Genomic DNA, 14670 nt, shown 5'->3' with positions numbered 1-14670 from the left:
AAACAGAATGAGCAGTCCACTTGGGTGGGGTGTAGGCAATGATGGGGTGCATTTTCTGTAGAAAACATACAAACAGCAATAAAACAGAGTAAAATTTGATCTACTTCATATTACCAACATCAGCAATTGTAAACATTGTCAGTGACAAAATGTGTCCCATAGGCCATGCGTGGTGGCTCACTCCTATAATCCCAGCACTTTGGAAGGCCGAGGTGAGAGGATTACTTGAGTCTAGGAGTTCAAGACCAGCCTAGACAACATAGTGAGACCCCATCTGGACAAATTTTTTTTTTTTTTAATTTTAGCCAATTGTGGTGGCGTGCACCTGTGGTCATAGCTACTCAGAAGGCTGAGGCAGGAGGATTGCTTGAGCCTGGGAAGTCAAGGCTACAGTGAGCCGTGTTCATGCCATTGCACTCCAGCTTGGGCAACAGAACAAGTCTCTGTCTCAAAACAAAACAAAACAAAAAATACATTCCATAGAATGGATCTTTCTCACTGACACCCCTGTTTCATTTGGTATACCTACTGAATAAAAGCAGAGCACTTGGTCCAGAGAAGGAGAACTACCCCTGATACTAAGCTCATAGAAACATTTCTTCAGGAATCCTTCTAGAGAAACCATTATGACATTAAATATGAGAGTAATTTGCATTGTGCTGTTTCTTATGGTCTAACTCAGGGTGTCCAATCTTTTGGCTTCCCTGGGCCACATTGGAAGAAGAAGAATTGTCTTGGGCCACACATAAAATACACGAACACTAACAATAGCTGATAAGCTAAAAATAAATGAATAAATAAAAATTAAATGCAAAAAAATTTCATAATGTTTTAAGAAAGTTTACAGACTTGTGTTAAGCAATATTCAAAACTGTCCTGGGCCACATTCGGCCTGCAGGCTGCAGTTTGGACGAGCTTGGTCTAACTCAAGTAAACCTGTTTGTTTAATTGGATAAACAAGGTAGAATGCAATCATAAACAGCTTTATTTTTTCTTTCTGTCACTCTTCAAACATACTTTAAAGATCCTCTTTTCCCCATGCCTTAGCAAATTCCTTAAATTCTCAGTCCTGTTGTGATATTAGAAAAATTACACATTCAGGTATGTCAAAAGTCCAGTTCAAATCAAAACTTCCATTGCTCATTCAATTCAATCTTCTCTCTTTCCCTCAGCTTGGGCCTGACTCATAGTTGGGAAGGATAGAGGAGGAAACCATCTCTTCTTTCATTATCTTTGTTTCACCTCTTCTCCTGCCCCTCATCTTCACCATTTTTTAATCAGGGAAGGTGGAGGAGGAAGAAAAGAAAGGAACTTTTAAAATATTTGTTGCTATTTAAAATTATCTCTTAGCTATTGCGTGTCCTTGGTTATGACAGATGTCTAAACACTGGCTCTTTCAGGAGCGTCTGCATCTTACATTCTGGCAATGTCCTCCCTGGCTAACCCTCTGAGACCGCCCCCTTCCTTTAGTGCTTGCACTGCGGAATACAACCCACATAGATTTTCTGTTTGGTTTCCTCCTGGAAGTTTTCACTTGGGTTCTTTCAAGAACAGTTCTTTTCAGCCACCTTGCTAGTGAGGGTCCATTTGACCTCAGAAGTGATGCACTCCTGCCTGACTAAGAAAATATGCAGCTCGGTCCTACTGCTGACCTCTTTTTTCTTGCTGCTTCAGCAGATTCTGGGACAACGTTGCTTCGGTAAAGGATGCTGTTGAAGAGATTTAGCTTTGGCCCAAAGGCAGACCAGGTACTCAGTTTCAGCATTGAGTGAAGGTTGCTAAGGTGGCTCTAAAAATGTGTGGAACTATCTCTGGAAAGATATCAGGATGTTAAAAATATAACTAGAAAGACCTTTATGTATTAGAACTATTCTGAAAGCTTATAACAGAAAATACAACTCAAACTGAAGTGAAAAGGAAATCTTTTTTTGGACTTTGTTAAAGAAAGAGACTACTGTGAGCTTAGCTTCAGGCACAGCTTGATGCAGGGGTTAAAACTGTGTCCTCAGGAGCCAGTTTCCCTCCTCCCTCCTCCCTCCTCCCTCCTCCCTCCTCCCTCCTCCCTCCTCCCTCCTCCCTCCTCCCTCCTCCATCCTCCCTCCTCCCTCCTCCCTCCTCCCTCCTCCCTCTCCCTCCCAACTGGTTGTTCTGGGTTGGCTCCAGTCTAGACATGATCTCCTGTCATGGCAACACAGTGGCTGTAGCAACTGCAGTCTCGTGACCCCTTTGAACATTGAATCTAGTGGAAAGTGAAAACCCAAACAAAAACAGCCATGCTGAGTCTTCTCATTGGCTCTGATTGGAAATGTCTTCAGGGCATGGTACTATAAAGGCCATTTTTGATTCCCCACAAAATTTCATATTCTGCCTTATACACGATATGTGCTCAAAAGTGCCTGTGGAATGAATGAATGCACAAGTGAATAAATGAATCTACAAGCCTTCATTGACACATTTAATAATAACTATTTATTTAGTGAAACCCTAGAAAATGGGATGAAAGAAAGGTATCTTTTTATTCCAAGAGGATTGAAGTCAGTAATTAATCAGTTTTAGCTAGAGTCTATTGTAATCTAGATGTTGTGTGTATGTGTATTTTTCTTGAGAGAAGGTTTTGATAGTTTTTCTTCCTTTTGTTGGGGAGAGCAGTAACAGATCTAAGAAGAGGTACAACCAAAGAGAACTATGTTGTGGTAGACTACTATAGGGAATTCTATGGGTAAAGAACACTGTGGAATGCCTTAGATGTGGAAGGGAAGACATGGAAAAATAGTGAGCGCTGAAGGGAAGGAGTCCCTGAAAAGGGTAAAGAGAGGCACCAAGCCAGGTTATAACAGACCCATGAACTTAGGGCATCGGAACAACCTATGGTTTCCCATTCACTAGGTATGAGACCTTGAGAAAGTGACTTAAAATCTCTGAGTCTCAGTTTTGTCATCTAGAAAATAAGAACAGTTATAGCTACTTACCTGTTTACCTAACTTCATAGGGTAGTTGAATTTAAAAACTGAGAGCTTTGGGATTAGACTGCCTGGGTTCAAATCTCAGTTATACCTTTAACCTCTCTGAGCCTATTTTCTTTATCTTTGTATTAAGAATAATTAATACCTACCTCACAGACTGTGTTGAGATTTAAATGAAACAAGATATAAAACATACTTAGAATAAGACCTGGCATATGACAATTAATTCTTGCTCTATTATTCATTTATTCCTTCATTCAGCAAATATCTATTGAGTGTCTACTGTGTGCCACGTACCGTTTTAGGCACTCGTGAATCACAGATGAACAAAACAGAGAAGCATTTACCCTCATGGAACTTCTAGTAGAGGAGACAGGCAAGAATATTAAGCTTAATCATAATTATGCAGTATTTTAAAGGTGATCATTGGTAATTGCTACAGAACTAAAAATGGAGCAGGTGAGGGAGTTAGGGAATTGAGAGGAGGATGTGAGTGGAGTTAACTAAGGTAAATAGAAGAGTCACAATGGGCCGGGCACGGTGGCTCAAGCCTGTAATCCCAGCACTTTGGGAGGCCGAGGCGGGTGGATCACGAGGTCGAGAGATCGAGACCATCCTGGTCAACATTGTGAAACCCCGTCTCTATTAATACAAAAAAATTAGCTGGGCACGGTGGCGTGTGCCTGTAATCCCAGCTACTCAGGAGGCTGAGGCAGGAGAATTGCTTGCCTGAACCCAGGAGGCGGAGGTTGCGGTGAGCCGAGATCGCGCCATTGCACTCCAGCCTGGGTAACAAGAGCGAGACTCCGTCTCAAAAAAAAAAAAAAAAAAAAAAAAAAAGAGTCACAATGAAGTCCATTGAGAAGGTAAACTTGAAAGGAGTTGAGGTAGCCTGCCAAGGCGTATCTGGAAAGCAATGTTCCAGGTAGAGGGAACAGCCAGTACAAGGCCCTGTAAATGAAAACATGCTCAGTGTGTCCTAGGAACTGCAGTGAGCTAGGGAGAGAGTGCTAGGAGAAACCCAGAGAAATAATGGTGGGCCAGATCATGGAGGGCCTTGTAATTAATTAGAAGGACTTTGGATTTTTTTTTTTCCCAAGCTGGAGTCTTACTATGTTGCTGAGGCTGGAGTGCAGTGGTGCGATCTCCGCTCACTGGAACCTCCTCTCATGTTCAAGCAGTTCTCCTGCCTCGGCCTCCCAAATAGCTGGGATTACAGGTGCCCACCGCCACACCCGGCTAATTTTTGTATTTTTTAGTAGAGACAGCGTTTCGTCATGTTGCCAAGGCTGATCTTGAACTCCTGACCTCAGGTGATCTGCCTGCCTCGGCCTCCCAGAATGCCAGGATTACAGGCATGGACCACCGTGCCCGGCCAGGACTTTGGATTTTACTTTACCTCAAATGGAAAGTCATTGAAGAGTGTTGAACTTAGGAGAGAAGCAATCTGATCGAGTTTTACAAGAATCGCTCTGGCTACTGTGTTGAGGAAAGATGGGGTGGAAATGAAGCAAGGGTGAAATCAGAGAGCCCTGTCAGAGGCTACTGCACATAACCCAGGTGAACTACGATGGTACATTTGACTACGATAACAGATTTCACTATGATGGTAGATTTGACCAGCAACCATGGATTGGACTGTGTAGTAGCAATGAGGGTGGTCATAAGTGGTCAAATCCTGGATATATTTTGAAAGCTGAGCCACAGAATTTCATGATGGATTAGATGACTTTAAGAAAAAGAGCAACGTTCTGAGTAGCCTGATAAAACCTTGCTTGTGTTTAATAAACCCTTATTCTACTGAAAAATGGCAAAGCATAAGGGTGGTGATGCTAGCATGTTGTTATAATTGTCTTATTTTATTATTCCTTGTTGTTGATCTCTTACTGGGCCTAATTTATAAATTAAACTTCATTGTAAGTATGTATGTATAGGAAAAAATATATAGTATACACAGGGTTCAGTAGTATCCGCAGTTTCAGGCATCTACCAGGGATCTTAGAACATATCCCTCAAGAATAAGGGGGAACTACTGTAGTTTGCCAGGGCTGCCATAACAGAATATCACAGACTGGGTGGCTTAAACAACAGAAATTTATTTTCTCACAGTTCTGCAGGCTGAAAGTCCAAGATCAAGATGTGGGCAGGGTTGGTTCCTTCTGAGGTTTCTCTCCTTGGCTTGCAGATGGCTGCCTTCCTGCTTCACGTGGCCTTTCCTCTGTGCCACGGCACCCCTGATATATACCTTCTTATAAGTTCACCAGTCATAACGAATTACAGCCCACCCTAACAATCCTATTACCTCCTAAAAAGTTCTGTCTCCAAATATAGTCACTAGAATTCTAGCACGGGGATTAGGGCTTCGACATATAATTGAACCCACTTTTAGGGCAATAGGTTGAACATTCAAGGAACAGGGTAAACTCTTAAGTTAAATGGCTGACAACCAAGCCAATGTCATTATGCTAAAATAATGTTATAGTCTGAGCTTGTTTGACTGGTAGACCATATCCTATCTTCTCCTCATTAACACACAGCCTATGACAATCTAACAAAAGCACATGCAGTAGATATTAAGCTGCTCCTAATTGTACTCCTGTATTTTCATTATTTCTGGGTTATGTGGATACATTTTGGCTAAAATAGTATTGCTTTCTCTAAAGAAAATAATGTGGTTGTGTTTGCTTTTTCTTCTTAAAAACTTCGAAGGATGCTTCAGCTGCCTGGGTGAAACTTCATAGCAAAAATTGAGTGCATGTTGTTATGTGAATATACTACAGAAAAATTTGAATGCATAAACTTCTTAGTGTGTTCAACATTTATTTTGAGTGAATGTTTGACACATTAAATAAAATTCTCTGGTGTACAACATAATAATTCTGATTTTTAAAGTAAATTTTTTCTAGGGTCTGCCTGCTTTTTTCTTTATTTCATTTGCTTCAATACAGATTTTCAAAAATTTCTCAAGACACCTTCCACTTTTCTAACTAAATCGTTTACCGCTTATGTCTTTTTATTCCCATGTACAACAATGTAAATAAGAAAACAAATTTTGCTACACTGTGCCCAGGGTACCTACAAAATAGCATTAGGTTGAAGGTGTTTTGTTCTTGTTCTTGAAATCACTTTAATAACTACATTTCTGGGGAAATATCAGTGATAATTTACAGTAGTTTCCCTTTATCTTCAGGGCATATGTCCTAGAGGCCAAGTGGATGCCTGAAACCAAAGGCAGTGCTGAACCCTCTGTGCAGTATCTTTTTTCATATACATGCATGCCTATCATAGAGCATAATCTATAAATTAGACACTAATAATGACCAATAATAAAATGGAATAATTACAATATATTATTCACAGTTTCATATACAGAAGATTTGTTCCTACTGTAGATCTTAGCAACCTCAGATTTGTCCTTATTAAGTCATTACCTTTCACCTTTTCTTCCTTTTCTTTCTTTCTTTCTTTTTTTTTTCTGAGACAGAGTCTTGCTCTGTCTCCTAGGCTGGAGTGCAATGGTGTGATCTTGGTTCACTGCAAACTTTGCCCCCCATGTTCAAGCGATTCTCCTGCCTCAGCTTCTTGAGTAGCTGGGATTACAGGCACGCACCACTGCACCCGACTAATTTTTGTATTTTTAATAGACACAGGGTTTCACCATGTTGGTCAGGCTAGTCTTGAACTCCTGACCCTGTGATCCACCCCCCTCAGCATCCCAAAGTGCTGGGATTACAGGTGTGAGCCATGGCACTCCACCTCACCTTTTCACTTGAAGCACTTTATGACTTCTCTTTCCACATCTAAATTTCCAGCATCACTATTCTTGCGCTTTGGGGCCATTATTAAGTAAAATAAAGGTTACTTAGACACAAGCACTGTGATACCATGACAGTCAATCTGATAACCAAGATGGCTACTAAGTGATTCACAGGCAAACAGTGTAAACAACATGGGCACATTGGACAAAGGGATGATTTATGTCCTGCTCAAGACAGAGTGGAACAGTGCAAGATTTCATCATGCTACTCACAATAGCACATAGTTTAAAACTAATGAATTGTTTATTTCTGGAATTTTCTATTTAATATTTTTGGGACACAGCTGACTGTGGATAACCAAAACCATGGAAAGTGAAAACATAGATAGAGTGGGGACTACTATATTGGAGATTCACCATGTGCAGGCACTGTGCTGGGAGCCTCAACATCCTTTCCACAACCTGTAAGGCAAATGAAAGTTCTCATGTTTTGGGGGAGGAAGCCAAAGCTCAGAAAAGTTAAGTGCCTTTCCAGGGCCATACAGTAGTAACTGGTAGAGCAGAAACTGAATCTCACATTAGTCTGGTTCTAATGGCTGTATACTCTGCCTACACTGCCTCACTAGGGTTTCCAAACCTACATGCTACGAAGAGACCACACATGATCTGGAATGGCTGTGACAACTTTTATATGAGAAGCACAGTTTTTCATAAACCAAAGACCCTTCACAACAAAGCAGAGTGTCTTCTCTTAGAAAATACAATGATTGGCATTTTGGGGCTTTCCTAGAAATGGATCCAGCAGAAAACATCTAAACTTTTTCTAATCTATTTCTAGTGCTGTAAGGCAATGTTGTAAGCATAACCCCAAGGCTATAGCTCACACACCTATTGTGTATCTTAAACCCCACAAAAGAGTGGTTTTTCTTTGTCCTAGCCTCTAATGGTGTGAGCTTGATGTGGCTGATGTATTGACACTCAGATTGCAATGTGACAAGGGTTATTGTCTCAGTCCATTTTATGCTGCTATAACAGAATGTCTGAGACTAATTCATATAGAACAGAAACTTATATCCTCACAGTTCTGGGAGCTGGAAAGTCTAAGATCAAGGTGTTGACATCTAGTGAAAGCCTTCTTGCTACATCATCCCATGGTGCAAGGGGCAAAGAGAGAGGGTGAGGGGAAGAGTAAGAGGGAATCAAACTCATCTTTTAATAAGAAACCCACTCCCATGAAATTGGCATTAAGCCATTAATAAGGGTAGTGCCCCCATGATCCAAACATTTCCCATTAGGCCCTACCTCTTGACACCACTGCATTGGGGAATCAAGTTTCCAACTCATAACTTTGAGGGACACATCCAAACTATAGCAGTTACCCGTTCAAAAATTAACGCATAAACAAACAAAGCTTCCTCTAAAACATTCACTTATTTGTTAAAACCTCCAGCGTCAGAAGCTACGTGTATATATGAATTAAACCTCTTATAACTGAGAGCAATCATAAATGGTATGTAGTCCAGGATCCCTAGGATCTTGTTCTATTCCATGTTTCCTGAATACTCACTATGCGTTATACATGAAATAACTGCCCAGAGTGATAATAAGTAAAGTCCTACAGATAATGAAACCACACATCGAGATCTCCTTGTTAGTATCCTAAAAGATGAGTGTGAGTTCATCAAGAATGGCAGGGGGGAAGGAAGCGTTCCAGGAGGAGGGAATGGCTGGTGTGAAGTATGGAGCCATTAAGCAGTGTGGCAGCTTTCGAAGAACTATAAGTGACTAGGCTGGCATGTAGAATATTGTCAGCCAGGACTATCAACAAACTGGAGTCTAAAATATAGGCTTTTTTTTGCAATATCGAAAGTTTTGTTTTAATATTTCCAAAGATTATCAACTTACAACCTTGAGACTAACAACACTTATAGTAGGAAACATTGGTTAAGACCTTATTGTAAAAAATGTTACTAAAAATTAAATGTACCCACCAACTTTATTAAAATTACCTAAATATGAGACATTGGAGATCTATCTCTAGCTAACACAACAATACTAAAATGAAACATAGATTTTCTTAAAATTAGGAATATAAGGCATTCCTTTCTACAAATAAAAAAAACTTTAAAACCTAGTGAATAATCCAGTTTTACATTTCAAACTTCTAGCCAGAAGATATATATGCCTATAAAATTCCAGCCAGAATGAGTACAGTGTTTAGAAAGATGAACAAAAATAAATTAATTATAGACCTCTTTCCCTAGCACAAAATACCCTAGCAATCACTGAGACCTCTGGCTACAAAACACCCAAAAATGCAAGAAAAAATAATAAATGGATAAAATATTCTTTTTTTTTTTTTTTTTACTTTAAGTTCTGGGATACATGTGCAGAACATGCAGGTTTGTTACACAGGTACACATGCGCCATGGTGCTTTGCTGCACCTATCATCCATCATCTAGATTTTAAGCCCCGCATGCATTAGGTATTTGTCCTAATACTCTCCCTCCCCTTTCCTCACACCTCCTGACAGGTCCCTCTGTCCATGTGTTCTCATTGTTCAACTCCCACTTATGAGTGAGAACATGTGATGTTCGGTTTTCTGTTCCTGTGTCAGTGTGCTGAGAATGATGCTTTCCAGCTTCATGTCCCTGCAAAGGACATGAACTCATTCTTTTTTATGGCTGCATAGTATTCCGTGGTATATATGTGCCACGTTTTCTTTATTCAGTCTATCATTGATGGGCATTTGGGTTGGTTCTAAGTCTTTGCTATTATAAATAGTGCTGCAATAAACACGCATGTGCATATGTCTTTATAGTAGAATGATTTATAATCCTGTGGGTATAAATGCTGGGTCAAAGGTATTTCTGGTTCTAGATCCTTGAAGAATCACCACACTGTCTTCCACAATGGTTGAACTAATTTACACTCCCACCAGCAGTGTAAAAGCATTCCTATTTCTGCACATCTTCATCTGCATTTGTTGTTTCCTGACTTTTTAATGATTGCCATTCTAACTGATGTGAGATGGTATCTCACTGTGGTTTTGATTTACATTTTTCTAATGACCAGTGATGACAAGCTTTTTTTCGTGTTTGTTGGCTGCATAAATATGTTCTTTTGAGAAGTGTCTGTTAATATTTTTCACCCACTTTTTGATGGGGTTGTTCATCTTTTCTTGTACATTTGTTTAAGTTCCTTGTAGATTCTGGATATTAGCCCTCTGTCAGATGGATATATTGTAAAAGCTTTCTCCCATTTTGTAGATTGGCTGTTCACTCTGATGATAGTTTCTTTTGCTGTGCAGAAGCTCTCTAGTTTGATTAGATCCCATATGTCAATTTTGGCTTTTGTTGCCATTGCTTTTGGTGTTTTAGTCATGAAGTCTTTGCCCATGCCTATGTCCTGAATGGTATTGCCTGAGTTTTCTTCTAGGGTTTTTATGGTTTTAGGTTTTACATTTAAGTCTTTAATCCATCATGAGTCAGTTTTTGTATAAGGTGTAAGGAAGGGATCCAGTTTTGGTTTTTTGCATATGGCTAGCCAGTTTTCCCAGCACCATTTATTAAAGAGGGAATACTTTTCCCTTGCTTGTTTTTGTCAGGTTTATCCAAGATCAGATGATTGTAGATGTATGGTGTTATTTCTGAGGCCACTGTTCTGTTCCTTTGGTCTATATATCTGTTTTGGTACCAGTACCAAGCTGTTTTGATTACTGTAACCTTGTATTATAGTTTGAAGTTAGGTAGCATGATGCCTCCAGCTTTGTTTTTTTTGCTTACGATTGTCTTGGATATATGGGTTCTTTTTTTTGGTTCCATATGAAATTTAAAGTAGTTTTTTTCTAATTCAGTGAAGAAAGTCAATGGTAGCTTGATGGGAATAGCACTGAATCTATAAATTACTTTTGGCACTATGGCCATTTTCACAATATTGATTCTACCTATCCATGAGCATGGAATTTTTTGTGTGTCCTCTCATATTTCCTAGAGCAGTGGTCTGTAGTTCTTTTTGAAGAAAAACTTCACATCCCTTATAAATTGTATTCCTAGGTATTTTATTCTCTTTGTAGCAATTGTGAATGGGAAGACCACTCATGATTTGGAGAAATTTGCTGAAGTTGCTTTCAGCTTAAGGAATTTTTGGGCTGAGATGATGGGGTTCTCTAAATATACAATCATGTCATCTGCAAACAGAGACAATTTGACTTCCTCTCTTCCTATCTGAATATCTTTTATTTCTTTCTCTTGCCTGATTGCCCTGGCAAGAACTTCCAATACTATGTTGAATAGGAGTGGTGAGAGAGGGCATCCTTATCTTGTGCTGGTTTCCAAAGGGAATGCTTCCAGCATTTGCCAATTCAGTTTGATATTGCCTATGGGTTTTTCATAAATAACTCTTATTATTTTGAGATATGTCAAAAGTTATTTTTCATTACTAGCTCTTATTATTTGAGGTATGAGCTTTTACTATTTTGAGGTATGTATGAATACCTTGTTTATTGAGTGTTTTTAGCATGAAGGGGTATTGAATTTTATCAAAGGCCTTCTCTGCATCTGTTGAGATAATCATGTGATTTTTGTCATTGATTCTGTTTATGTGATGGATTACATTTATCAATTTGTGTATGTTGAAGCAGCCTTGTATCTTAGGGATGAAGCCAACTTGATTGTGGTGGATAGTCTTTTTGATGTGCTGCTGGATTCAGTTTGCCAGTATTTTATTGAGGATTTTTGCATCGATGTTCATCAGGAATATTTGCCCAAAACTTTCTCTCTTTGTTGTGTGTCTGCCAGATTTTGGTATCAGAATGATGCTGGCCTCATAAAATGAGTTTGGGAGGAGTCCCTCTTTTTCTATTGTTAGGAATAGTTTCAGAAGGAATGGTACCAACTCCTCTTTGTACCTCTAGTAGAATTCGGCTATGAATCCATCAGGTCCTGGGCTTTTTTTCGTTGGTAGGCTATTTATTACTACCTCAGTTTCAGAACTTGTTATTGGTCTATTTAGGGATTTGACTTCTTCCTGGTTTAGTTTTGGGAGGGTATATGTATCCAGGATTTATCCATTTCTTCTAGAGTTTCTAGTTTATTTGCATAGAGGTGTTCATGGTATTCTCTGATATAGTTTGTATTTATGTGGGATCAGTAGTGATATCCCCTTTATCATTTTTTATTGTGTCTATTTGATTCTTCTCTCTTTTCTTCTTTGTCTGGCTAGTGGTCTATTTTGTTAATCTTAAAAAAAAAGTCAGCTCCTGGATTCATTTTTTTGAAGGGTTTTTCATGTCTCTATCTCCTTCAGTTCTGCTCTGATCTTAGTTATTTCTTGTCTTCTGCTAGCTTTTGAATTTTTTTTGCTCTTGGTTCTCCAGTTCTTTTAACTGTGATGTTAGGGTGTCGATTTCAGATCTTTCCCACTTTCTGATGTAGGCATTTAGTGCTATAAATTTCCCTCTTCACACTGTTTTGGCTGTGTCCCAGAGATTCTGGTACGTTGTCTATTTGTTCTTATCGGTTTCAAAGAACTTCATTATTTCTGCCTTATTTTTGTTACTTACTCAGTAGTCATTCAGGAGCAGGTTGTTCAGTTTCCATGTAGCTGTATGGTTTTGAGTGAATTTCTTAATCCTGAGTTCCAATTTAGTTGCACTGTGGTCTGAGGGATTGTTATGATTTCCATTCTTTGGCATTTGCTGAGCAGTGTTTTACTTCCAATTATGTGGTGGATTTTAGAATAAGTGCTATGTGGTGCTGAGAACAATGCATATTCTGTTGATTTGGTGGGGAGAGTTCTGTAGATGTCTATCAGATTCACTTGTTCCAGAGCTTAGTTCAAGTCCTGAATTATCTTTGTTAATAATATGCCTTGTTGATCTAATATTGACAGTGGGGTGTTAAAGTCTTCCACCATTATTGAGTGGTAGTCTAAGTCTCTTCATAGGTCTCTAAGAACTTGTTTTTTTTTTTTTTTTTTTGCTTTTATTAAATATATATTTTATTGCATTTTAGGTTTAGGGGTACCTGTGAAGAACATGCAAGATTGTTGCATAGGTATATACATGGCAATGTGGTTTGCTGTCTTCCTCCCCATTACCTATATCTGACATTTCTCCCCATGTTATCCCTCCCCAGCTCCCCACCCCCAGCTGTCCCTCCCCTAGTTCCACCCGACAGACCCCAGTGTGTGATGCTCCCCTCCCTGTGTCCATGTGTTCTCATTGTTCAACACCCGCCTATGAGTGAGAACATGTGGTGTTTGATTTTCTGTTCTTGTGTCAGTTTGCTGAGAATGATGGTTTTCACTTTCATCCATGTCCCTACAAAGGACACAAACTCATCGTTTTTTGTGGCTACATAGTATTCCATGGTGTATATGTGCCACATTTTCCCTGTCCAATCTATCATCGATGGACATTGGGTTGATTACAAGTCTTTGCTATTGTAAACAGTGCTGCAATGAACATTTGTGTGCATATGTCCATTTATAATTAACATAATGACCAATAAGTTAGAATTTATGTTTGCATTTTGTCATTTGTTTTCTGTATGTATTACATCTTCTTTTTGTTCCTTTATTCTTCTATTACTGTTTTTTATGTTAAATAGATATTCTCTAATATACCATTTTAATTCTCTTGTTTTATATATTTCTAAGTTATTTTCTTAGTGGTTGCCCTAGGGATTTCAATTAACACCTTTAAAAAATACTTTTCAAGAAATAACTTTTTAAAATGTCATTGTCCCCCAAAGGGGGTGCACCGTTCCTGAAGGTACTGCAATACTGGGTCAATGCCTGGAGTGGACAGAGCAAGCTCCTATCCCATCTCCCTGCTCCAAAAACCCATTTAATATAGCGTCCTCAGACAGAGGACATATCAGATATTAAACTGATAAGAACAGATACTACACATGATTTTAACCAAAAGGCTGAAAGGAGATCAAAACAATTGACTTTTTTATTAGAAAGAGACGGGGTCTCACATGTTATCCAGGCTAGTCTCAATCCCCTGGGCTCAAGTCATCCTCTCACCTCAGCCTCCCAAAGTGCTGGGATTCAGGCATGAGCCACTACTCCTGGCCCTTGATTAACATCTTGATTTAAGATAATCTAGTTCATACCAATGTTAACTTAATTTCATAGCATACAAAAACTGTGCTTCATTTCTTCCTTTCTTCTTTGTACTATTCTGTCATGAATATGATATCTTTTGTGTTATAAGCCCATTGACACAGTTTTATAATTATTGTTTTATGCAGTTGGTTGTCTTTTAAATCAGATAGAAGATAAGAGACATAAAAATACATGTAAATTCTGTCTTTTATATTTACCTACACAGTTACCTTTATTGCTACTTTTTATTTATTCATAAAATTTGAGTTACTATCTAGTACCCTTTGCTTTCAGCCTGGAGGACTTCCTTTAGTAGCTAGTGATGAATTTAGTTTTATTTATTTGAGAATTTCATAAGTTCTCCTTTGTTTTTGAGGGACAGATTTCCTGCATATACAATTCTTAGTTTTCTTTCACTACATTTATATATGTCATCTCACTGTCTTCTGACCATTATAGTTTCTGATGAGGAGTTAGCTGTAAATCTTATTGAGGTTCTCATATATAATGAGTCACTTTTCTCTTGTTTTCAAGATTCTCACCTTAGAGTCAGCTAATTAGCAAAGAAAAAATTTTATTAATTTAAAAAAAAAAGATTTTCTCATTGTCTTTGGCTTGCAACAGTTAAATGTAGTTTTTCTAGGAGTGAGTCCTTGAATTTTCCTAGTTGAAGTTCTTTGATGTTCTTGAACATACAGATTTATATTTTTTAAATCAGGTTTGAAAAGGTTTTGACTATTAATTTTTCAAACGTTCTTTTTTCCCCCTTTCTCTTTCTTCTCTTCTGGGACTTCAATTATGCATATGTTGGTAGTCTTGATGGTGTTCCACAG

At 38.6% G+C, this 14670-nt stretch overlaps 1 protein-coding gene and 1 non-coding gene across 3 annotated transcripts in view; one reads left to right on the top strand and one right to left on the bottom strand.

Moving 5' to 3' along the window:
- The window catches only part of MAMDC2 (MAM domain containing 2), a 163604-nt gene that overhangs the window by 124506 nt on the left and 24428 nt on the right, over positions 1-14670 (top strand). The gene's annotated exons all lie outside the window — the stretch shown is intronic.
- On the bottom strand, positions 13475-13665 carry LOC135268736 (U2 spliceosomal RNA). Its single transcript, XR_010337093.1, has one exon. It is a non-coding gene; the product is annotated as a U2 spliceosomal RNA (small nuclear RNA).

This window comes from Aotus nancymaae, unplaced genomic scaffold, assembly GCF_030222135.1.
Source record: "Aotus nancymaae isolate 86718 unplaced genomic scaffold, 86718_ANA_hifiasm-v0.15.2.pri h1tg000041l, whole genome shotgun sequence".
NCBI classification, from domain to species: Eukaryota; Metazoa; Chordata; class Mammalia; order Primates; family Aotidae; genus Aotus; species Aotus nancymaae.
This window is presented reverse-complemented; position numbering and strand designations above follow the sequence as displayed.